Raw genomic sequence first — 24,969 nt, 5'->3', positions numbered from 1 at the left:
TTGTCGTAAATCGAGTAGACGGAAATGTCTTTTATTTCGATGATACACTGCTAATTTGGAGAATTGTGAAATTTCGTCAGGTTTTGAAAAAATATAGTATGTGGTATCATCAGCATAACAGTGGAAACTTATTCTACTATTCCTGTTAATATCTCCCAGGGGAAGCATATACAAGGAGAAAAGCAGAGGCCCTAAAACTGATCCCTGTGGCACTCCATACTTTTGTTTGGTTTGACAATTCCTCATTTACGTAGACAAAGTGGTAGCAGTCTGCTAAATAGGACCTAAACCATGCTAATGCAAGTCCACAAATGCCAACATAATTCAAGAGAATGTTGTAATCTATCATGTCGAATGCAGCACTAAGATCTAAAAGCACTAGAAGTGAAATGCAGCTGCAATCAGATAAGAGCCAAGTCATTTATAATTTTGATAATTGCAGTTTCTTAACTGTTATGGGGCCTAAATCATGACAGAAATTGTTTATATTTACTATTTCTCTGTAGAAATTATCATAGTTGGGATGGTACTACCTTTACTAAAATTTTTTACATAAACGGGAGATTTGAATTCGGTCTATAATTAGCCAGTTCTCCAGGATGGTGTTGTGGCTTCTCATTAAGCGGTTTGATAACTGCCATATTAAAGCTTCTTTGGAAATGTCCTAAGGATACCGAGGAGTTTGTTTGTTTGTATACTTTATTGTAGGGTGACCATATTTTGATTACCAAAAACCAGGACACTCGGCCGGCAATGAGATACTCGAATTTTACTTAAAGATGCCTTGTTAATTTCAATACATTTAAAGTAGGCTATGCCTCTGTATGGATAGAAAATTGTTATTACAAAATACTATCTTACTATGGCTGAGTATCTCATTGCCGGGCCTAGTGTCCTGGTTTTTGGTAATCAAAATATGGTCACCCTACTTTATTGTCCTTTTTCAGGAAATTTGTCTTTGACTCAAAGCTGCATTAATACACAACATACATACAACAAATGGACTCAAGGCTGCATAATATATACATATAACAAATGCACACACAAACTATAGACCTACATTACTGCATCTTGCTATTTAACATATAAATTGATAGAGGAATAAAGGATTTTTTATAACGGTTACTCTTACACAGTGGGACTCTATACCGTCTCCCTGATGGCAGCAACTCATACATTGGAAATAAAACATGGCTGGTATCACCTACTATTGTCTGTGCATTTTTTAAAACCCAACGATTCATAAATTGATTGAAGTGATGAGTATTCCCTTATACCCATAACCTTCATTGCAATTCTCACAAGACGTGCAAGCTGTGATTTTAATTGAACCGAAAGATTGCCATACCAAGTTTGCATGCCATAATTTAAAAGGCTACCTAAAACTGCATAATAAAATAATTGCATAATTCTCTGATTTACACCAAACAGCCGAAGTTTTCTTAAAAAATACAAGCGTTGTTGGAATTTGGAGGCAACATAATCAATATGGGCTTTCCAAGTAAATGAACAATCAATAACCACACCTAGATACTTATAGGTATCCACCTGCTCGATGGTATTGTCATAGATGATGACTGGGCTGTAATCACCAAATTTTTTTGGATCTATTATCATTTCTGTAGTTTTTGATGCATTTATGATGAGATGATTTACATTACACCACCGCACAAAATTCTCAATTTCAGAATGATACACTGATATATCATGATCTTTCGCCAAAAGACTCAATATTACTGTGTTGCCAGAATATTTGATTATATAGTTATTCTTAATTGTACTAAAACAGTCATTTGTATATAAAGTAAACAGAAAAGGAGAGCATACGGAACCTTGAGGCGCACCAATACTAATAGGTATTGGATCAGAGAGTGTATTATTTACTTTTACAATTTGAGTACGTTTGGTTAAGAAAGAGAAAAACCACTTAATAATAAAAGGATTAACATCACTCTTTCCAAGTTTACTCAGAAGTAACTGAGGCTGAATCGTATTAAAAGCGGAGCTAAAATCTACAAAGAGCAATCGTGCATAGGCCTTGGAGGATTCTAGATGTTGAAGAGTCAAATGAGTGATAGTATTAACAGCATCGATAGACCCTCTTCCCGCTTTATAGGCAAATTGAAATGGATCTAATAATGAATTTACTCTACATCTCAGTCTTGATATCACAAACTTCTCCAAACATTTCATAATTATAGCAGTTATAGCAATTGGTCTAAAGTCATTATTATCAGCAGCACCTGTTTTTTTAGGAACTGGTGTGATGATAGTTTTTTCCATAACGAAGGGACAGTATGATTATCTAGTGATTGCTGGAAAATTGGACACCAAGCTGGGGTTAATTCTTCTGCACATTCCCGCAAGAGATAAGCTGAGAGACCGTCTGGCCCAGTTGATTTCTTAGTGCAAGTTTTCCGAAAAAGTGCAGTAACTTCTTGAGGATCCACAATTATTCTTAAACCCATTGCACAATCAACATTTAACATAAACTCTTCACATTCCTTAACAGGATCATTATTATCAAACCTTGCAAAAAAGTAATTCAACTCATTTGCTTTCTTAAAATCAACAGTAGTAATGAAACGTTGTTTTTTGGAATCCATGTTTGAAATAGTTCTTAGTGAGTTCCACAGTTTTTTATTGTTCATAGATGCAAAGTTTTGTTCAATGTAGTCCTTTTTTCGCTTCCTAGCTTCCCATAATAATTTATTCAATTCCTTTTGGACGACTTTTATCTCAATCCGGTCCTTATTCTGAAAAGCTGCTTTTCTCCTACTAATGCAAGCTTTCACTTCTTTTGTTATGTGAGGCTTATTATTAGGAAACACCATTATCTCCTTTTTTGTGATTATTGTATCCACACAGAAGCGAATATAGTCTGTAGTCGTCTCAGTAGCTGTATTCAAATCGATATCATGAAATACTGACCAGTCCGTACTTAAAAAACACCCTTTTAGTGTCTCAACATCTCCTTCTTCCCACATAGTTACTGTCTTGACCAAAGGTTTGTTTCTTTTTAAAACAGTTCTATATGTCGGTATTAAATGAACTATGTTGTGGTCAGACGTGGATAAAGGAGGTTTAGTTTTTGCCTTATAGGCATCCTTAATGTTGCCATAACATTTATCCAGAACATTATTGTTCCTGGTCGCAGATTTCATATATTGGAAAAATCCTGGTAGATATGGCTCAAGTTTGCAATGATTAAAATCGCCCAAGACAAGGACTGGAGCTCCAGGAGTTCGCTGTAGCTGTTTTTGAATACAGTCAGATATACTTAAGGCAGCTCTGGATGCGTTACCACTAGGAGGAATATACACTACACACAGTATTACGTTGGCAAATTCCCTCGGGAGATAAAAAGGTCTTAGACTGAGACAGAGATATTCGGCATCAGTAGTGCAGCCGGTTTCCTTCACAGTATATTGTGTGCACCATTCATTACTCACGTACACACAGACTCCTCCACCTCTGACTTTTTCCGAGCGCTCCCCTCTATCCGCTCGAATTAATGAGAAGCCTTCAATCTCCATAAGTGAACTGGGGATGTCCTTATGGAGCCAAGTTTCTGTGAACACCATTACGCTTGAGTCCCGGTATTCGAAGCACGATCTGACGTTGATACGGAGTTCCTCCATCTTGGTTCTGAGTGATCTTACATTCCCGAGAATAATGGAAGGGAGAGGCGGCCTGTTTGACCTCCGCCTGAGACGCTGTAAAACTCCACCTCGTCTGCCCCTTTTGCGAGATGTCCGGCGTTGATCTGGATCCCGTTTCAGCTCCTCCGGTATGTCCACCAACGGATTTAAATCCACTGATCGAGGTGAGAACAAAACCAGGGCTTCTCTTGTATATGATATAAGAGTTCGAGTCTCTCCACACATAGTGGTTGTTAAAAGCCATAGTGATAAGAGCTCCCACATAATAAACATCCAAACTAGGATGTGTGCAATTGTTGCCATTGAGTAACTCGTTAGCGCGCTCTAACTGATAAGATAATAAATAACTAAAATAGATAAAACAAACAGCCAAACTAAACATTAAAACATAGACACGTGTAGCCAGAGCCCGGGTCGCAGCCGTGCAGTTAATAATATTAAGAAGAGGTTCTGAAATTACAGGAAATACCTCTTTAAGATCGTAGTTGGTATTGGATCTAACAAACATGTTGTGGCTTTTGATGTTTCGATAAGTTTTGTTAGCTCTTCCTGAACTATGACAGCGAAAGATTGAAGTTGCACGTGATGAAAATTACGAGGCACTGTTTTCTGAGGTGCTATGACAGATGATTGCATAATTCCAATTTTATTTCGGATTTTTTCAATTTTATCAGTAAAGAAACTCATGAAGTCATTACTCTTGTGCTGTGACGTAATAGCTGGTTCTGTTGAGGCTTTACTCCTAACCAATTTAGCCACAGTACTGAATAAACACCTTGGATTGCTGTGGTTATTTTCTAAGAGTTTACTAAAATATGCTGACCTGGCAGCTTTTAGTGCCTGTCTGTAGCTACAGTGTAACGAACTCTGATTCTCAAGTTCACCCCGCCCCCTCTAGCTCTCACGCTGGCTCCCAATCACCAGAGTATTAGTTTCACCCGCACGCGTTCCAATCACTAGATTATTAGTTTCACCTGCACTGCTCGTTTTCCCCTATATATATATATATATATATATATATACGCTGCCCTTTCTCCTCACACTTGTTGGTTATTGTTTAGTTTACCCCTTCGCTTTGCCAGCTCTAGTGTTCCCCTAGCTTCCCCTGTCTATTCAATTCGCTTGTCTTACCTGTAAACTTATTCTGATTCCCCGGCTTCGACCCTACGCTTCCCTTGACGACTCTTCTGTAGATTTGCCCCTTTGACATACACTGATTCCCTGGCTTCGACCTTTCGCCCCCCTTGACGACTCTTCTCTGGATTTGCCCTTTTTGTACTTTAGCCTTATCTGCAAATAAAGCAGTTTTACTCAACATTGTGACTGTCTCTTCTTGTGCGGGTTACATACAGACACTAACCTTCCATGCACCACGAAATACTTCTAATTTTGTATTCTTCCATGTGCACTCCATTTTCTGAGCTGCTCTCTTGAGAGCAGGAGTGTGAACATTGTACCATGGTGCAGGGCTTATTTCTTTAATTTTCTTGAATCGAAGGAGGGCGACACTATCAAGAGTGCTAGAGATGACTGTATTTATATATTCTGTTATTTCATCGAGTTCTTCTGGGCTTTGGGGTTTATTGAGTGTTTAAGATGGATCTGGAAGATTATTAGTGAAGCTATCTTTAGTGGTCGAAAGAATAGTTCTACCTAAACTATAGCGTGGTGTAGATTGAGTAACATTAGCTGATCACAGCATACAAGAGACGAGGTAATGATCCGAGATGTCATCGCTCTGCTTCAGAATTTCTATTGTATCAACATCAACTCCTTATGACAGAATTAAATCTAGCATATGATTATTGCAATGAGTTGGTCCAGTTACATTTTGTGTGACTCCAAGAGAGTTGAGAATATTGATAAATGCTAATCCCAATCAGTCATTTTCATTATCTATGTGAATGTTGAAGTCACCAACAATTAAGGCTATATCTACAGCAACTACAATATCTGATATAAAATGATCCAATTCACCAAGGAAATCAGAATAAGGCCCAGGTGATCTATATACTGTTGCAAGTGCAAAAGACGACAGTTTTTTTTATTTATATCTGATTGTCACATTAAGCATTATTAGTTCAAAAGACTTAAACTTATATCATATTATAATTTAAAACAGATATGTCTTGCACTCGGTATGTAAATTGTGTTGTGTAAATCTGTTGTTTATTGTAAATTGTTATATGTCTTGTTGCTGTCATGACTGCTATGTTGCTTGAAACTGCACACAAGACTTTCACCTACTGTTGCACTTGTGTACATGGTAGTGTGACAATAAAGTGATTTGATTTATAAAAAATAAAAAAAAACAGTGGGTGAAAGTCTTGTTGCCACAAAAGGCTATGGGTGAAAGGCTATGTGTTGCCACACAGTCATGTGTGTACAGGGAATACAGGAGTTTTTTTTATACCCCAATTTTATGCATCAGATCACAACCTAATAAGCAGAATGGAGATTCTGGTCAAATGAATATCTTGTCTAGATGCTGCCATACTCTGCAGGAATGTGAGGAGGTCTTTAAAAAATATCGGCAAAGCGTCCTTGTCTCCCCATGCCCAGTCTATATTGGTTCCTTTAAAGTCTCTACCTGACCTGGTTCTTCCTTCCTCTATTTGTGGCTGATAAAATTTTGTATCCAACAAAGGCACTTTATCAATTCATATCAGTTCAGTTATTTCTGGAGGTAAGGTTTTGGACAGTAGACCAGTATCTATAATCACGTCCCAGGGCTCCAGATTAACTTTTTGCCTTGGTTGCACTGGTGCGCCTAAATTTTTTATTTAGGTGCACCAGCACCAAATTTATGTGCACCCAAATTTTTCCTCGGTTTGCGTCACCTTTAATGGCACAATTTCAAGGTCACCTTTTTATCCAACTGTTCTTTATTTTCTCAGTGTTCATTTCTAGAATTTGTTGACTGTGTGTAATAATAATGTCAAATATTCTTTGATAACATTTATTTTTTAAAAAAGCAGTCTTCCAAGTACCTTTGCATAGTCATATCGGTGCAAAATCAGTGCACAATCCACATAGAAAGGGTCTGTTTTCATTCCAGCACAAAATGAACTATATCTGCCACCATATCGGTAATCTGTGAATTTCCCCCCTCTAAAATCGTTATTGAATCGGTCTCAAAAATCCCATATCGGTCTGGGTCTACTAGAAAGCGAGAGACCTTTCTCCTCCCACACCACCTCTTTGGCAGTAGTTCTATACTGTAAATTAGGGCTGGCCGATTTTTCTGATTAATTAGGATTTGTGTTTTGACACCATTTTTTTTTTAATCGACAAATCAAGATTTTGCATAAATACATAAACGTTATTGTTAGATGCATTTTAAATCCACCAAAGGTTGATTAATAAGGAAGATAAAAATAATTCATAGCGCTTGTCTTAATTCCACTCCTGATCTGATCAGCTGCACGTGTGTGGCGTGCTCCAATTGAACGTGACTGGTTAACAACATGAAGAATGATATAAAAGACAGTGGCAATATTTCCAGTTGTATACAGTGTGATTGTAGCTCAACTTCGTCCACGATGATTCGGATAGATCGCTAATTATTGCTTTGTTCTGTGACATGTTTTAAGTGTAGTGTATCTATTGACAAAATATGACAAGCCAATATTTTGACAACGTTGCGAGTTGAGTTGTAATGATAAATTATTTAGATTTGCTTCACTGCTCCGCAAGAACCGTCTCTGAGTCGGATGCCATCTCCGACGAAGGACCAGGACTTGGCATCTTACCAGGGACTGGGGAGACTGGCTGAAGTATCTCCGGGCTGTTGTCGGAGCATTGACCGGGTAGAGTGTAGGGAGGAATAGGCCTACTTTTCTTACAGAAAAAACTCTATGGGTCTATTTCTTTTCATTATTCGACTTCTGTGTTTTTTTTTTTTTTTGCTGATGCTGATTGCCGAAACTGATTCTCTTTTGCTCCGGTCGCAATTTCAATCACACAGCACGGAGCCTACATGAATATCTGGACCACAGCCAATCAGAGGCAAAGACCCGCCCCATCTCTGTCTCTGATTGGTTTAGACCACAATATGATCCAACCATAAGTGAGTTCTGTCTAGGAGAACAAACGCTTAGTTCGCGGGAAAAAAAATAGTTGGCCGAGAAGCAGCGGATGCGTGCGAGGACGTTAGGTGCACCGGTGCGACCAAGGAAAAAAATTAGTCGCACCCTTACAAATATTGGTCGCATGTGCGACCATATTGGTCGCACTCTAGAGCCCTGCCTCCAGTCAACTGACTAAGTCGTCAGTTTCTTTAAAACATTCACGTATTGTAGGGGATACTTAACTGGGTTGGGTAATTCTTTGCATATTGCTAGTGCCTCTATCATAGTGGAATTATTTTATATCTGTCTGGGCACAGGATAAAAGGAAATGCAGCTACGGCATTTTCCTTTGTTCCTGCTGCTTCTAATTTATCGTTTGTGGTTGCGATGTTACAGGGGGGTGTATGGTGTTGTTGCACTAAGAGCGCTTGTGGTGAATTCGTATGACTGTGGCGGCAGTGTACTTTTTCTATTAGGGCTGTACACAATGGCTGCCTGTTTGTGGTCTTGCCCTTGGTCCCAGACTGGTTTAATTTTATTTATTTTTTATACATCATGTGACTTTTTCATATATTTGTTATCCCATTGTGCCCCCCCCCATCCGCCTTTTACCATAGATTTAGCTTCGTTCATGTCCCTATCACTAAATGAACCATCTGTTGGATATGGATGTAACTGCGTTTTTTCCTTCTTAACCAGCTGACCAAATTGGAGTTTCGAAAGTGGACAGCTTATATCAGATCCCATATCTTTTATAATAATTTCAAAATGTCACAGTTTTAATTGATAAAATATCACAGTTTAATTGACTGGGTTCAGTTGGGCCAGGAATTTCTGCTTTCCCAGCCTAGTTGGTCTCTGGCTGCTCGCCTATGATCTGGTGGCATGAAACTCTGAAGCACTTAAGTTTACACAGAGACTAAAGATACTTTAACATTCATCTTCAATTTACAATTTGTTATTACAGTTAACATTTGCATCAGTGTTATGCAGTATTAAACATAATTACAATACGAATTGTATGATCGTAATCACAATTTTGTGGTCATGTACAGTACTATTATGCCTATGTTATAATAGTGTTAATTCAAAAGTAATTAAACTTGTGTAATTTGATGACTTTTATCATTTTCTTCATTGCATATTGGCATTGTGTTGAAAACCAGGAGCCCTGTGATCTACAACCATGCCAATAGCGGTTTTTGATTCTATTTATCTAATGGAAATGTTATTACTTGAGGTCCAAGTTGCACTTGCATTTTGTCAATTTGAACTATCGAGGTGTGACTGTAACCATGCACATATCCCTTGTATGTATCAGAACTTAAATATATATATGTAAAATAGCTCAAGGGTGGGCAAGGAGGAGGCGAGAACCGGCTTGTCAATATAAATGATAATTTAATGAAAACTTAAACCAAAACACATAAACAAACACACACGACGGACATGCCCATAATTCTCTCTCTCTCGAACCATCGTCACCGGCCGCCTTTATCCCTCGCGCGCCTCATCAGGCCGATTGGGGACCGGGCGCGCGATATTCTGATCGGCCGCGCCCCCCCCCTCCGCTCCACAATATTGTAATCTAAAAATGTCATAACTTAATCAAATTTGCAAACGCGGATGCAGACTATAATCTTATTTCCCTAGGACTTTATCCCGGCCTCTTCCCACCTTAGTGAGGATATGTTAAACTGCAACAGTAAATCTGAGGTATTCTACCTCCTTTCTGTATCTCCCAGAGTTAGAGCTCCCTTTCCAGGGGCACATTGATGCAGAGAAACACTTTTTCTAAAATTTTTAATCATGTATAGTGAACTGCAACACCACAGTATTACCGTGTTAGTAAAATAAGGTATTACGTTCCTGTATTCCTAATAGGGCAAAACGTCTCTTGAAAAAGAGGTACCCTAACACAGCACAAAAATGGAATCTATGTTTTATTCGATTTCTCTGCAGACAGGAATATTGTCAAATAAATAAATTGACCTTACCTGTCTGGAGAAATCCCGGACGAGCCCCCAAAACTGTAAGAAACCCATGTAGTTTACTTGGTAAGGATTGGTTTTCTTTGGTCCCTCTATCAATAGTTTGTCTCAGTCTGCATTCGTTGAGTTTACGCCTCCGAACCTCATGAGGGAAGAGAAACAAATGACATCTACACAGAGTGTATCAGTTCCTTCTCTTGTCGTTTATTGTTCAAGAACATCTTTGTATTTCATTCAGTAAAGCAGTATAAACCAGTAGAATTTAGCAGAATAGTTTCTTCACCGTATATGGGTTGACCTAGTTTAACATAGTGGACTACACAATAGCAAAATAGTTTCTTCCACGAAAGCGAAACCAGTAAGAAAGAGAAAAACAAGTTATCATCTTATTCAGCGGAACAAACATCTTGCTCAGCAGTTAGTCTTATGCAAAAGTACAATGTCTCATATAATCTAATATCTCACATATGTTAATTGATTGATTAATGAATTGATATACCATGTAATTTATCCAATTAAGTTTTGTAATTTTATAGATATTTGACAGCCTTTGTAAGTAAATATATATCATGTATACACACACACAGCAAAAACCATTTTTGACCTTTGTATTCTGCCATAAATCAAATTAGGGTTCAATCTTTATTTTTTTTGCATTTTTACCTCTTGAATTGACTTTTTTTCAGTTTACTTTGTTCATTGTAGAGCTGATGGAAGTGAAAGAGGAAAGTTAAGAACCGATTGAAGTGGAGGAGAAACCTCATGATTTCACAACTGGAGAAAAATCTTTAAATGACTCAGACAAAGTTCTCATCAAAAAAACCTCAAAGGAGAGCAGCCAAGAAATCTTTAACCTGCTCTCAGTGTGGAAAGAGTTTAAAATGTAATAAAGATCTTAATATACACATGAGAATTCACACCAGAGAGAAACCTTACATGTGTTATCAGTGTGGAAAGTGTTTCACTATTAAAGGAAACCTTGATGTACACATGAGGATTCATACTAGAGTGAAACTATACAAGTGCTCACACTGTGAAAAGACTTTTACTCAGTCATATGTCCTGAAAAACCATGTGAGAATTCATACAGGAGAGAAACCATACAACATGGTTTTAGGGTCATGGTTTCGGGACGGTTGGTGCCAGACGGGCTGGTTTGAGTATTTCTGTAACTGCTGATCTCATGGGATTGTAACATACAATTTACTCTGAATGGTGCCAAAACAATAAAGATCCAGTGAGTGGCAGTTCTGTGGACGAAAATGCCTGGTTGTTGAGAGAGGTCAACATAGAATGGCCAGACTGGTTCAAACTGGTTCGAACTGACAAAGTCTACGGTACCTCCGATAACCGCTGTATTGTTGTGGTGAGATGCAGATTAGTGCTGTTTTGGCAGTATGAGGGGGACTTGCAAGTATTAGTCAGGTGGTTTTAATGTTGTGGCTGATGTGTGTGTATATATATATATATATATATACAGTGCATCCGGAAAGTATTCACAGCGCTTCACTTTTTCCACATTTTGCTATGTTACAGCATTATTTCAAAATGGATTAAATTCATTATTTTCCTCAAAATTCTACAAACAATACCCCATAATGATAACGTGAAAGAAGTTTGTTTGAAATCTTGGCAAATGTATTAAAAATAAAAAAACGATGTACGTAAGTATTCACAACCTTTGCCATGACACTCCAAATTGAGCGTAGGTGCGTCCTTCCCACTGATCATCCTTGAGATGTTTCCACAACTTGATTGGAGTCCACCTGTGGTAAATTCAGTTGATTGGACATGAGTTGGAAAGGCACACACCTGTCTATATAAGGTCCCACAGTTAACAGTGCATGTCAGAGCACAAACCAAGCACAAACCAAGCCATGAAGTCCAGGGAATTGTCTGTAGACATCCGAGACAGGATTATATCGAGGCACAGATCTGGGGAAGGGTACAGAAAAATGTCTGCAGGATTAAAGGTCCCAATGAGCACAGTGGCCTCCATAAATGGAAGAAGTTTGGAATCACCAGGACTCTTTCTAGAGCTGGTCTCCTGGACAAACTGAGCGATCGGGGTACCAAGAGTCCGACGGTCACTCTGACAGAGCTCCAGCGGTTCTATATGGAGAGAGCAAAATTCACTGGTCTGATGAAACAAAGATTGAACTCTTTGGCCTGAATGGCAAGCGTCATGTCTGGAGGAAACCAGGCACCGCTCATCACCTGGCCAATATCATCCCTGCAGTGAAGAAAATATCGTCTAAGCACACAGCCAAGATAACAAAGGAGTGGCTACGGGACAACTCTGTGAATGTCCTTGAGTGGCCCAGCTAGAGCCCAGACTTGAACCCGATTGAACATCTCTGGAGAGATCTGAAAATGGCTGTGCACCGATGCTCCCCATCCCACCCGATGGAGCTTTAGAGGTCCTGGTAAGAAGAATGGGAGAAACTGCCCAAAATAGGTGTGCCAAGCTTGTAGCATCATACACAAAAAGACTTGAGGCTGTAATTGCTGCCAAAGGTGCTTCAACAAAGTATTGAGCAAAGGCTGTGAATACTTATGTACATGGGATATTTTAAGTTTTTTTTATTATTAATACATTTGCAAAGATTTCAAACAAACTTCTTTCACGTTGTCATTATGGGGTATTGTTTGTAGAATTTGAGGAACATAATGAATTTAATAGATTTTGGAATAAGGCTGTAACAACAAAATGTGGAAAAAGTGAAGCACTATTTATATATCTTATTAATTTGATGAATTAATTGGCATAGCATGTAATTTATCCAATTACATTTTGTATTTTAATAAATATTTGACAGCCCTAGTAAATACATACTTTAGCACAGCAAAAAAACATCAGTTAATACTTGACCTTTGTTTTGTTCTGCCATAAATTGCATTAGGGTTCAATGTGATTTCTTTTTTACATTTGTCCCTCTTCAACTGATTTTTGTCAATTTACTTTTGTTCATTGTAGAGCTGATGGAAGTGAAAGAGGAAAGTCAAGAACCGATTGAAGTGGAGGAGAAATCTCGTGATTTCAAAATTGGAGAAAAATATTTGAGTGACTCAAAAAAGCCTAAAATAAAAGCAGCCAATAAATCTTTAACCTGCTCTCAGTGTGGAAAGAGTTTAACATGTAATAAAGATCTTAATATACACATGAGAATTCATACTGGAGAAAAACCTTGCAAGTGCTCACACTGTGGAAAGAGTTTCACTCAGTTAAATTCCCTGAAAACACACGAGAGAATTCATACTCGAGAAAAACCTTACAAGTGCTCACACTGTGGAAAGAGTTTCACTCAGTCACAACACCTGATAATACATGAGAGAATTCATACTGGAGAAAAACCTTACAAGTGCTCACACTGTGGAAAGTGTTTCATCTCAGTCATTTAACCTGAAAACACATGAGAGAAATCATACTGGAGAAAAACTTTACAAGCGCTCACACTGTGGAAAGAGTTTCACTCAGTTAAAATACCTAAAAAGTCATAAGAGAATTCATGCAGGATAGTCTTGTCAAATTATTGTGATGACTCTCCACCAGAAGATGGCAGCACCTGCAATCATTAGACTACATGCCTGTATTGGTGGTGTGATGTTGTACAACTTGCATCTTGAGAACATTTTATGTATGTACTGTATTGTTGTTCTTGTGTTCCAGATGATCAGGTGCTGATGTGAGCAGAACCCAACTAAATGTGAATCTTTGCAAAAGCAATGTGCTGAAGTTGTTGTTTGTTTCCATTTGTGGCAAAAAGTTGATTACAATAAAAAACAACACACAACCCCCCTACAATGTTAAAAGTCCACCCACTCCTTGTTCTTATATTTCTCTAAATCAAAATGTGTGTCAAAATGAACGCTTTTCATTTCTGCTCTAAAGTGACATCACTTTAGGGCAGGCCCCGCCCACAACTTGTGACGGACTCCACCCTATTGTCATAGATCCACCCGTGAGTGATCTACACACAGTCTGCCATTTTTTTTCCACGCTGGAGAAGATACAGTGAGAAGAATAATGTCTCAGCTTCGTAAGCATCATAAGTGTTCTGTTGTTGCTGTAAAGGTGAACATAAGTGTCTTCATGTACTCCCGGCATCAGAGCCACTGAAGAAGCGGTGGACAAGTTTTGTATTTGAAGGAAATGTGCCACAAAACATACAAAAATGTGTGTATGTTTGTGCAAATCGTTTTACACCGGACTGCTTTGTGAATGAGTGTCAATATAAAGCAGGATTTTCAAAAAATTTGATTCTCAAGCATGATCAGAAACAACTGTTCATGTTCCAGCTTTATATCCTGAAGATGTATCGCACATTATATTTTGTGAATGTTTGCAAATTGCCTTTCTGAATGTGCTTGTCAGATGATTCCACGGCTGATGCAGCAAAAGTTAGCATTGTCTCTGATTATATTCACCAGAGCTATGACGGGGGCGGAGAGTAGCAGCTCATTTGCATTTAAAGAGACACACATGAAAACAGCGTGTTTTTGATTCCATCCAAAAAGAGGCATTTACAACATGGTATAATAAATGATCCGTGGGGTATTTTGAGCTGAAACTTCAGACACATTCTGGGGACACCTGAGACTTGTATGACACCCTGTAAAAAGGGGCATAATAGGTCTCCTTTAAATCATTGTTTTACAGTCTGTGGCAGGGCAGGCGACCTTTATCCCTCTAGGAGGCTTGATTAGTCTGATAAGGGACCGGGTGTGTATGATCACGACCCGGCTCCGCCCTCCGCCCTACCACATTCCTCCCTCGTTCTCTCAGGCAGGGGAGCCCCCGGCATGATGTACACCCCCTCTTTCCCTGTGGAGGGGCGTGGACTGGGATTCTGTTTGAAATGACCTGACTCTTGTGTGACATTTGTTCCTCTTGTAAACAAAGTTCATGCTTTATTTTAAGTTAATTTTTGTTTTATTTTTTACACAAATCTATCGATTTACTTCAGAAGAATTGATTGATGACTCTACTGGAGTCGTGTGGATTACTTTTATCCTGCCTAATTATGACTTTTGGACCGTCAAACAGATGGCACCCATTCACTTGCATTGAATGGACATACAGAGCTGAAATGTGCTTATAAAAATCTTCATTTCGGTTCTTTTGAGGAAGGAAAGATGTACACATCTAGAATGGCTTAAATGTGAGTCAATCATGAGAGTTTTTTTAACTATTCCTTTAACTTGTGTTGAACCTGTAATTGTATTATTTTAAATCCAGGATGCAGACTAATAAAATACAAAACTAATAAACAGTGCTTTGTAAAAAGTTTTCAAAGTAGTTTTTTTTTTATTCAAAATGTAGAATATATTAAAGTTAGACCCCCCCACCTGATACACAGTATTGTGTCTCATGACAAATAATAAAAAAGTCCAATACTATTTTTTTTATTCTATTTTGAAAGGGGCTGTATGGGAGAGTGGCTAGGAGGAAGCCTCGGCTGGACAAAACCCATGCTTGCCCATAATGACTTTGTAATAATTAACTTGGAAGATACAAGATGTAGCAGAAGGTCATGTGATCTGATGAGAATAAAGTGGAATTGTCTGGCTCAAACACTAAACTGTATGTGTGGCGCAAAGCTGACTTAACACATCAGCCACACAACACCATCCCCACAGTGGAACACGCTGGTGGCAGCATCATGTTTAGGGTGGAGCTTTTCATCAGCATGAACTGGCAGGCTTGTGAAGATTGACTGGTTGATGAATGCTGCCAAATGCACTGATATTTTTGGATAAGAACCTATTTTCCTCTGCCAGAAAGTGTAAAACTGGGAAGAGGTTTGTATTTCAGCTGGACAATGACCCAGAGCACAAAGACAGCAACACTGGAGTGGCTTAAAAAGAAGAAAATTGATATCCTTGAGTGGCCCAGTCAAGGTCCTGACCTCTAATTGGTGTAGAGACCTCAAAATTGCTTTTTATCACCGATCCCCAACTAGAGATTAAGTAGAGATTGAGTGATTTTGAGGAATGGGCTGATATTGCTCCATCACGATGTGCAAAATTGATAGAGAATCATCCAAAAAGACTGGTGGCTGTAATAGGTGCAAAAGGAGGCTTAACCAAGTATTTAATAATGAGGATGAATGATGGTTATGGGCATTTTTTAAATTGTCATGATATACAGTACTGTGTACCAGCTAGGGATGCACCGATCCGATACCTGGATCGGATTGAAGACGTGCCATAGCTCTGTGAATCACAAAAGGCTGTGTTTAATAAGTACATTTATAAAATGCATGTGCAGTTCTAGTGCGTCAGTGAATTCCTCTGCTCTGTTGACACACACACCCGCTTTAATTTTAAAGTTAATAGGTGTCACAGAGAGACTCATGGAGGCAGAGATATGAACTCAGTAGCAGGGTTTATTGAACAGATGATTGAAACAATGATGTAAACATTGTGAGTAAATCCAGTTGAGCAGAGTGGCAAAAAGCAGGTGAGTAATATCCAGACAGGGTATAGACACGATAAACAGATAACTCAAAGCAGTAACCCTATTTTAACCATGATATCCGGAGTGAAACCACAGTAATACAGGGAAACTAAAACTATATGTAAAAAGTTTTGTCATTATTATGATTTTACTGCAATTACCACAGTTTAACTGTGATTACTGTTGTAGATTAACCATCGTATTTCTAGTAAAACTTTAGTAACCACAAGACTATCCATGGTAGTTAATTAATCTATAGTAGAATCATGGTAACATATTATACTGTATCCAAACCATAGTTTCACCAAAACTATGAATCCTACAGCCTACAAAATTACTTTAATAAAACCATGTTTCAGACCAATAAAAAAAACATGTTTTTACTACAGTATGATTTATTGTCTACAGTGTGGAAATTGCAGTAACTTGCAAGAGACAACTCACTTTGAGCACACAAATACGTGTGTCGTTTATTTAGTATATAAAAAAAACACCAGAAAACAAATGGCGCTGACAAGAGTCCTACATCATCACCCATACAGAACATTTAAAGGGACCATGATACCTGAACAGTTATGAGGAAAAACGCTAAGAAAAAAGTACTGCATTTATCACCAACAATGTATAGAACTACATTTAACACAAAGGTGAATTATGTATGTCACAGTCACTACACACGTCCCCCCAGAATTCACCGTATCCGAAGAACCAAACTGTCAACGGGGAGGTGGGCGTATCAACCGACCACAAAGACTGCGCTGTACTGGAGGTTGAGGAGACGTCACTGCAGCCGGTGACCCGTCATGACCCGGGTGTGGGGCATGGAGTGTAGGAGGTTTAGGAGCAAGGGGTGGAAGCAGAGCAGGAGGCCGCCCGCGGCGTGGGGGCTGGGCCAGGTCGATGGGCCTGGCCACGTCCAAATGAGCCGGTTTGAGGCGGTCGATAGAAAGTCGCTCCGGTTTGCCGCCTCTGTCCACCACATAATGTTTGTCCCCCGTCTCCAGAACCCGGAATGGGCCCTCATAGGGCGGACATAGCGGTCCCCTGTGGGCATCAGGGGCTTGTCTAGGGGGAGGCTGGGGGAGGCAGTGCCTCCCCTAGGATAAGCTCTGCCTCCCCTGAGAATTTGAGAAATAATCTGTCCATCTGTTGTTTTGAGTGTATTTTGAATAGTTGACTGACAAATATGAAACCGGACAAAAGCCTATGTAAACCCCCTAAATCATAAGTTGCCTTATTTCATTGTGCTTTGGCTTTGCACATACTGCATACAGCCTGTAAAAATAGACATAGGCATAATCTAGCCTATAGAATAAGTTCCTTTGCTGTCGGTAGCCTATGGGCGACTCCGTTTCTTCCTCTCTGTTGAATATGCAGCAGGTAGGGGAGGAGCTTGCACAGTCGTTGACATCAACTAACGTTACTTAGTGGTGAGTTAACGGCAATTAGCAGGAAAGACAGCAAAAATTAAGCAAATGAGGCTTTGGGGATTTTTCCGAAAGAAGTCAGTGGGTAAGAATTCACATTTGTTTTTGTCCTTAAATTCTTAAGATCATCATCTAGCTGGCTTTCACCCACAGTAGGCTAAACCTCAAGAGTTGTAGCCTCTAACCTGCTTGTTTTAGATTGAAGCAGCTTGGTAGCTCTGAGTTAACATAGTTGCCTGTCACGCCGGAGATTGCGGTTCGAGCCCCGTTCGGAGTGTACTTTTCTTGTTTATCAGGTGTTGTTTTCGGTAAGGATAACCAATAAGCATTAACATAAAATGTATGTGTGTGACTTGTTTTGTGATATTAGTTTGTAGTAAATATACACTTTGATTTGATTAAATGTTTTTGTAGAGTGTAGCAAAGATGAGCTACAGACTGAGGAGCAGCAGCAGCAGCTGTGCCAGAATCAGGCATGGAAACTGGTAACAATTAATAAGTCACTTTACTTTAGAGAAAGTTAAAAGTGAAACATTGTTTATCTCAATGGATTTTGACAGATGAATTATTCTCATAGAGATGATGAGAATTATATCGATGCCATGGTGTGTCAATGAACATAGAATAAAGTCATTCATGTATTGCTTTAACTTAGGATCTTATACATCATTTTGACTATTTATGTCAAAAAATATAAATTATTTATATTCAATATTTTTTTACCTCACTTTACTCACTATAATATAACTCTTTTGTGATGACTTTATGGTAATGTACATGAAAATTGAAGAATCATGATAGATCTAAGGGCAATCCCACTGATCTGCTCTTCCCAATACATTTTCTTCACTTGATGTGCTGTATCTGTTCTTTTGCATCACAGATGATTCAGGGAGGAGAGAGGATGAGTTAGTCGAGGATAGTACTAGAGTGGAAGATTTAGGAACTGTAGAAACAGGCCCAGCCAGAGCAAAACTCAAAGAATACCCTCTCACCAGCTTTGGACTACAGGGAAGTGGTTGCTAGTGTGAAAATAAAATTGTCTGGGCTAAGCCCCGGATATCCTTCAATGCTGGAAACGCCTCTGCATCTGATGATAAATTACAATTTAAAAGTGGATTGTTTTGTGCATATTTTTCCATCGCTAGCAGATGAGTGAGGTCTGACACAACAAAAATCCAGTTTAAGCCCTAAAGTCTAATAGGGGCCCTGTGCCTATCTCTGGGTTCCTGGCTTAGAAAAAGATATGCACTAAAACAGATTGTGTGTAGTATAGCTTAATTTTGCGCCGATATTTTCAATTGTTTATGTTGCCCCCAAACAAGCCAAATGCCCCCCCAAACATGATATCCTGGTAACCCCTCTGGTGGGCATCGTGGCGAATGAAAACGTAGTCAGCCGTCTGAAGTCCAGCGGGGATGTGTGACTGAGGGAGGCCGTGACGTGAAGTTGGAACAGGTGCGAAAAGCCTTGCATTGTCCAGTAGAGTAGACCGCTGGAAGTAGCAGACCAGGGAACAGTGGCACTAGGGACAAACTCCCCCGGTAACCGCAGTGGCTGTCCATAAACAAGCTCCGCGGATGAGGACTGAAGGTCCTCCTTAGGCGCAGTTCTGATGCCCAGCAACACCCATGGGAGCTTGTCGACCCAGTTGCTGTCTTTGAGGCTGGCACGCCGGGCAGCCTTCATTGACCTATGAAAACGTTCACAGAGTCCGTTAGCCTGCGGGTGATATGCAGTCGTGTGGTGGAGTTTCACCCTGAGGCTCTGTGCGACAGCGTCCCACAGCTCAGACGTGAACTGCGCGCCTCGGTCAGAGGATATGTCCGAAGGAGTGCCGAAACGGGCAACCCAGGTGCCAATAAATGCCCGTGTCATCTCGACAGACGCCATTGACGTCAAAGGCACAACCTCGGGCCAGCGGGTGGTCCTGTCAACCATGGTGAACAGATATGTGAAACCGTGAGAGGAGGGCAGAGGACCGACCAGGTCCACGTTTGCATGATCAAAACGTCTCTCTGGAACCGGGAACAAACCTAACAGGGCTTTAGTGTGGCGGTGGACTTTGGCTCGTTGGCACTCAACACAGATGTTAGCCCAATCCCTAACGTCCTTCTTGAGGCCGTGCCAAACAAACTTAGCTGCAACCAGTCTCTGTGACGCTTTCGAACCTGGGTGGGAGAGACAATGGATGGCACAAATGGCGCTGACAAGCGTCCTACGTCATCACCCATACAGAACATTTAAAGGGACCATGATACCTGAACAGTTATGAGGAAAAATGCTAAGAACAAAGTACTGCATTTATCACCAACAATGTATAGAACTACATTTAACACAAAGGTGAATTATGTATGTCACAGTCACTACAACAGCGTGTTTTACTATAGATTAACCATGGTAAATCATGTGGATACTATTGTTTTACTATAAATACCATAGTTAAACTACCACAGTAAAACCTTAATAACCACAAAATTGTGGTTTTTATTACCACAGTTTTCATTTTCCTGTATTATTACAGACCCTATGGTGTCATTTCAAATATCATGGTTAAAATCATGGTCAATTCATTGTGGGTGGAACGTAAAACAATTTCAGAAAATAATTTTAGAGAAGAAGAAAAGAGTTTCTTTCTTCATCAAAACAGAATTTAAGATTTTTAGGATTTCATTTCAGGCTTCCTCGTTTAAAGCTAGGGTATGCAGTCTTTTCCAGAAACATTTTTGTTATACTGGTTTAAAGTCTCTTCACATCCTGATAACAATCAATAATAATTTAAGTGGTATAAATGTAAAAAAAAAAAATATATATATATATATATATATATATATATATATATATATATATATATATATATATAAATGAACGACCATTCGGAGCGAATGCAATGATAGGATGTGCTTCCTGTCTGTCAATCTATATTTGCATACCGCCGCGCAACTTGTTAGCGCATATATTTACACGTCATCAGAGCGAGCGCGAAAATGGAAGGCGAACCGCAGCTAGCTAATGTTCCTCCTGAACCACCAGTAAAACGAAACAAAAGAAAGAGTGTGTTAGAAACTTCTACAACGAAAAAACGTCTGGATCAAAAGCGCGCTAAAAGCAGAATTAACATTGACGTTGCTTTTCCACGCTGGAGGAAACTGCGGGACTCAAAGTGTCTGAAAAATGACGCCATGCTTGCTGTTTTTCTTTTGGACAGGTAAATACGTAGTTTGATTTGTTTATATGTATATGTTGGTGTTAATGTAATTTAGTATTTAGCTCATGTAGCTAACAGCAGCTGCGGTGTAAAATGAAACTGTTATTTTGTTTTCAAAGTTACGAAAACTCTGCAACATCCACACCTTTGGTGCATGGATTCATAAGGCCACCAACTGTTTCGACTCTTTCATCAGTTTCTCCCAAAACAGTGAGTACAATGTCATAATTTTACTTGAATAAAAAAATATAATCAAACATTCTTCTGGGTATTGTGTATGGCATCCTTATGAAGAAAGATAATTTGACAATGTTGTCATTGTATTTTTGCTGAAATACAATCACATATCAGGTTATAAAGATGATGTCGTGCACTTTGTGATCACTGCTGCTTTTTTGTTATCATCTGTGTAAAGTTAGAAATGTCAAAACTATAATGTGTGTTCAACAAGTATAATGTGTGTTTTTTTTTACATGAGCCATGACAATTTAAAATCATGTTTTACTGTCATTGTAAATGTTCACTTTCACCTGCCTAAAGAGGAAAATCTGAGAAGAGTTAATGTATTTTTTTCCAATGCTTTTGACAGAGAGGACACATTTTTAAAAAACATAATAACCGTGAACATTTGTAGTTAAAAAGTATAAAGTATTGTTTTGTTTCTAAAAATTATCTATTGTTTGGGTTCAGAAGAACTTTATTTATCGACTGGAGTCGTGTGGATTATTTTGATGCACCTTAAATACACATTTTGGACTGTCAAATGGAGTACTTTCACTTGCATTGTTTAAAGAAGAAGGCCTGAAATGAAATCCTAAAATCTTAAATTCTGTTTTGATGAAGAAAGATCCTCTGATACTGCTTTGATGGCCAGAGGATGAGTAAATTATCACCAAATTTTCATTTTTGGGTGAAATATTCCTTTAAATTCAGCGGCTGTCATGTTAAGATGAGAATATGTTGTAAGAATATGTTTTTAGGCTAATTTCAGGGTTTTCTTTGGTCAATAAAAGTAGGATTTGGCTCGGGTCCTCATATTCTCAGAAACAGCCCTGTATATATAAATAATAATCAAAAGAAGAAAGTTTTTGCATTAGTAGGATTGGGTCAAGTGCTCGTGAAAGAGATGCATCTTTAGATGTTTCTTGAAGGTGGCTAAAGAATCAGCTGCTCAGGTGGGGTTTGGCGGGTCGTTCCACCATCAAGCTACAGTTGAAGTGAAGATCCGGGAAAGTGATTTTGTGCCCGTGTCAGATGGCGCAATGAGGCGCCACTCACCCGCTGATCTTTAGCTTCTGGATGGCACATAGACTTGAAGGAGAAAGAAGCAAATCTGAATATCATGTTTAATTTCTGATATATGAGCTTGTTGAATCCATCATCTGATTGTAAATGAGTTCAATGAAGGTGATTATATGTTGAAAAAAGGTTGCTTTTGGGTAATATCCAACGATAATTCTGCTCTCATGAAAATTAACCTAAACAAAAAGCACACAATTATATTTATACCATCTCAGAAACCGTTATTTCATCAATTTTGTTCTTGTGTATAATCCTATAATAATCTTTTTTAAGTCTGATGAATGTCAGTTTATTATAATGATGAAGTTTTTGTGATCAGATGTTCATCATGAGAGAGCAGGTGGATGTGATCTGCTGTAAATCAGTAGGAACTGATCTGTCCATGCTAGATATTGATGATTTCATCACAGAAATCTCTCAGCTGAAGAAAGAGGTGACGTCACTGAAGACAAAACTGATGGAGAGAGACGACAGGTTACAGGTTAAACATTCATTTCATCCTTAAAGTTGAGATTGTAAGCTTTCAAATGATGTGATATGATGAACAGTACAGATGTGATTGTGTTGTGTTTGTTAGGAGCTGGAAAAGGTTTCCTGTCAATCTTCAGTGTGTGTGACTGATGGGACCTCCACAGAATGTCAGGATTCAGTGTGGAGCGGCAGAGATCAGTCCACACCACAGCGACTGCTGGACAAACTCTCTGATCAGAGATCCAGAGACACACAGGACTCACAGCTCACTTTACTCTGTTCTACTGACGGTAATCAGGGTGATCAAACCTCCACAGAGTCTCTGACTTCTGTCTGTAATGCTGGAGAACAGCAGATACCAGTGAAGATTGAAGTGAAGCTGGAGGAGATAAAAGAAGAAAACACAGCAGAGGAACAACAGATAGAAGAGGATGATAATGATGATGATGATCAAACCCCCACAGAGTCTCTGACTTCTGTCTGTAACACTGAAGAACAGCAGATGCTGCAGAGACCAGTGAAGAATGAAGTGAAGCTGGAGGAGATAAAAGAAGAAAACACAGCAGAGGAACAACAGAGAGAAGATGATGATGATCAAAGCCCCACAGAGTCTCTGACTTCTGTCTGTAACATTGGAGAACAGCAGATGCTGCAGACACCAGTGAAGGTGAAGACGTGTTCAGTGAAGCTGCTGGACTGCAGGAATCTGATGAAGATGAGAGAAACCACAGCAGAGGAACAACAGAGAGATGAAGATGTTTTTTTTTCTTCAGGTATGTTTGAAATATTTATGAAATTTGACCGTCATGTCAGAATCTATTTCAAGAAAGACGGCTACATCACTCAAAAGTCGCATTAAAATGTTCTCAAATGTTTTTTTATTTTTTGCAATTTCAAAGAAATGTCAACCATAAAATAGAAAAATAAAGTTATACCGGTGATGCATAGATTTTTGTTGGAAATCTAAGGTTCAGGAAATGGCATATGAAGTATCCCATGTCTTATGGTTGGAGTTGGCATCAGTTCAATTAAAGTCCATCGTAATAGACTGAAGTTATGTTGGTCTGACACCGGCTGCTATTAGTTGTCATCACTCAGAGACATGTAGCAGTGGAGTCCAACACCAAGCAGGAATGGAGCTGGATCCAGCCGGTTCTGGTGACATCAGGATAGGAGTCCCAAGGTTGAGACAGGGAAACAAATAAAATAATGTTAGCATAGATGCCATTCAATTTATTGCAAAGTTATGGATCATGATAAATGTTTCTGGTTTCTGCAGACCTATCTAAAACAGCCTAATTGTGAGTTAAAGGATAAATTAGGTGTATGCCTGGCTAAATAGATGAGTCTTTAGTCTAGACTTAAACTGAGAGAGTGTGTCTGCATCTCGTCTAACAGTGTTAGGGAGGCTATTCCATAGTTTAGGAGCTAAATATGAAAAGGATCTTCCTCCTTTTGTGGATTTTGATATTCTAGGAACTATAACAGGCCAGAATTTTGTGGTCACATGATGGAATATAGTATGGTAGGTCACTTAATACTGTGGAGCTAGACCATTTAAAGCTTTGTACGTAGTTAACAGAATTTTTTTAATTAATGAAAAATTTTACAGGTAGCCGATGTAATGATGATAAAATGGGGCTAATATGATCATATTTCTTGGTTCTCCTCAGCACTCTGGCTGCTGCATTCTGAACCAATTGAAGTTTATTTATTGAACTTTCTGGACATCCTCCCTGTAATGCATTACAATAATCTAGTCTTGAGGTCATGAACGCATTAATTAGTTTTTCGGCATCAGCAACAGAGATCATGTGCCTTAATTTAGCAATATTTCTTAGGTGGAAGAATGCTGTTCTGCAAACATTAGTAATTTGACAGATTGGTATCAAATATAACACAGAAGTTCTTCGCTGTTGAACTGTCGATGTAACAGTACATTCATTGAGTCAAATTATATTTTAGCGGCTTGTTTTTAGAGGTTTTTGTTGGAAATTGAGTAGACAAAAATGTCTGGCCATCCTGTCTTTTATTTCAATGATACACTGCTAATTTGGAGAATTGTGAAATCTCATCAGGTTTTGAAAAAATATAATATGGGGTATCATCAGCATAACAGTGGAAACTTATTCTACTATTCCTGTTAATATCTCCCAGGGGAAGCATATACAAGGAGAAAAGCAGAGGCCCTAAAACTGATCCCTGTGGCACTCCATACTTTACTTTTGTTTGGTTTGACAATTCCTCATTTACGTAGACAAAGTGGTAGCAGTCTGCTAAATAGGACTGTGGCAGGGTGGAGGGCGGGGCCGGGTCGTGATCCTACACACCCGGTCCCATAATAGGCTAATTATGCCTCTGTGAGGTATAAAGGCCGA

The 24,969-nt window shown here is 39.0% G+C and overlaps 1 protein-coding gene across 1 annotated transcript in view; it reads left to right on the top strand.

Annotated features, from left to right (window-relative positions):
- LOC127618946 (uncharacterized) overlaps positions 1 to 24,969 on the top strand; it is a 647,429-nt gene that overhangs the window by 48,171 nt on the left and 574,289 nt on the right.

Source organism: Xyrauchen texanus, chromosome 25 (assembly GCF_025860055.1).
Source record: "Xyrauchen texanus isolate HMW12.3.18 chromosome 25, RBS_HiC_50CHRs, whole genome shotgun sequence".
In the NCBI taxonomy this organism is placed as follows: Eukaryota; Metazoa; Chordata; class Actinopteri; order Cypriniformes; family Catostomidae; genus Xyrauchen; species Xyrauchen texanus.
This window is presented reverse-complemented; position numbering and strand designations above follow the sequence as displayed.